Genomic DNA, 2,437 nt, shown 5'->3' with positions numbered 1-2,437 from the left:
CATGGGAAATAGATGGGAAACAGTGGAAACAGTGTCAGACTTTATTTTTGGGGGCTCCAAAATCACTGCAGGTGGTGACTGCAGCCATGAAATTAAAAGACGCTTACTCCTTGGAAGGAAAGTTATGACCAACCTAGATAGCATATTCAAAAGCAGAGACATTACTTTGCCAACAAAGGTTCGTCTAGTCAAAGCTATGGTTTTTCCAGCAGTCACGTATGGATGTGAGAGTTGGACCATAAAGAAAGCTGAGCGCTGAAGAATTGATGCTTTTGAATTGTGGTGTTGGAGAAGACTCTTGAGAGTCCCTTGGACTGCAAGGAGATCCAACCAGTCCATTCTGAAGGAGATCAGCCCTGGGATTTCTTTGGAAGGAATGATGCTAAAGCTGAAACTCCAGTACTTTGGCCACCTCATGCAAAGAGTTGACTCATTGGAAAAGACTCTGATGCTGGGAGGGGTTGGGGGCAGGAGGAGAAGGGGACCACAGAGGATGAGACGGCTGGATGACATCACTGACTCGATGGACGTGAGTCTGGGTGAACCCTGGGAGTTGGTGATGGACAGGGAGGCCTGGCGTGCTGCAATTCATGGGGTCGCAAAGAGTCAGACACGACTGGGCGACTGAACCGAACTGATGACAGCAAGAGAGTAGAGTGAAAAAGCTAGCTTAAAACTCAACATTGAAAAACCTAAGATCATGGCATCTGTTCCTATTACTTCCTGGCAAATAGATGGGGAAACAATGCAAACAGTGACAGACTTTCTTTTCTTGGGCTCCAAAATCACTGTGGATGGTGACTGCAGCCATGAAATTAAAAGATGCTTGCTCCTTGGAAGAAAAGCTATGATCAACCTAGACCGCATATTAAAAAGCAGAGACATTACTTTGCTTACAAAAGTCTGTCTAGTCAAAGCTATGGTTTTTCCAGCAGTCACGTATGGATGTGAGAGTTGGACCATAAAGAAAGCTGAGCGCTGAAGAATTGATGCTTTTGAATTGTGGTGTTGGAGAAGACTCTTGAGAGTCTCTTGGACTGCAAAGAGATCAAACCTATCAATTCTAAAGGAAATCAGTCCTGGATATTCATTGGAAGGACTGATGCTGAAGCTGAAACTCCAATCCTTTGGCCACCTGATGTGAAAAACTGACTCATTGGGAAAGACCCTGATCCTGGGAAAGATTGAAGGCAGGAGGGAACAATAGAGGATGAGATGGTTGGTTGTCATCACAGACTTGATGGACATGAGTTTGAGCAAGCTCCAGGAGTTGGTGATGGACAGCAAAGCCCAGCATGCTGCAGTCCATGGGGTCGCAAAGAGTCAAATACGACTGAGTGACTGAATTGAACTGAACTGAACCAATATCAAATCATTATATGGTACACTTCAAACTAGTATAATGTTCTGTGTCAAACATAGACAATAACTGCTCAATAAAAAATGCAAGGTAATAGTTCATCAATGGTAACAAATACACCACATAAGACATTAATAAGAGAGGAAACTGTGGTATATATATCAAGATGGGAACAGGCATATGGAAATTCTGTGTACTTTACACTCCTTTCTGTAAACCTAAAGTTACTCTAAAAAATTATCATAATAATAATCAGCTAGGTAATTTTGGTATTTCTGTTACATACCAGGCAGAATATCTTAATATTATGGAGTCAGTTCTTGAACAGCTTCCTGGTTTGGGTATTGTACCATGAGAAAGATGTAGAACAGAGCTTAAGTCTTCAAAAATAGATTTGAGGAGAGTTTAAAGGATAGACAGCGGCATCCATGGGTACAAAATTGTAAAATACTTCATGTCCTTATTTTGTCAAATGGCAGCCCTGTTGGCCTGCTGGCTGTTCCCAGGGTATCCACCCTACAGAGAAGCCTGACTAATAATAAATGCCATGCCCTTACATGACACCTACCTTCTTCTTCAAATGAATGTATTTTTAGGGAGAATGGACAGCCAAACTGCAGAATAAACCCACATAAGGAGGAAAAAATACAGCCCAAAAAAGAAAGATCAAGATGAACTGATACAACAACCATCTTGGAAGAGACAGAAACAATCTAGATAAGAGAATAAAACATAAAAAAAGTAAAAATAAATTCAGCTGATGTCTTCAGAATTATGAAAGAAGAAATTTGATCCATAAAACAAGCATGGCTATTGGTGGGGAAAAGAAAGAAGCAATTGGGAAAAGTCAGTTGTTAGAAATTTAAACGTTCAGTAGGTGTAATAAATACTAGAACATAGTCAACAAAGTAATTGGCATTCTAAAAGATAGAGATAAGTAAAAAGATGTTAAATATGATAGACAAGCTAAGGGACAGAGAAGATAGATTCAGTGGGTACAGCATTAATAGAAATTGTGTAAGGAAGGAACAGATAGTGGAAAGGAGAAAAGCAACAACAGGAGACAATTTTTTTGAG

This window comes from Bison bison, unplaced genomic scaffold (genome assembly GCF_000754665.1).
Source record: "Bison bison bison isolate TAMUID 2011002044 unplaced genomic scaffold, Bison_UMD1.0 scf7180017864279, whole genome shotgun sequence".
In the NCBI taxonomy this organism is placed as follows: domain Eukaryota; kingdom Metazoa; phylum Chordata; class Mammalia; order Artiodactyla; family Bovidae; genus Bison; species Bison bison.
The sequence above is the reverse complement of the archived record's forward strand: the minus strand, read 5'-3'. Positions refer to the sequence as shown.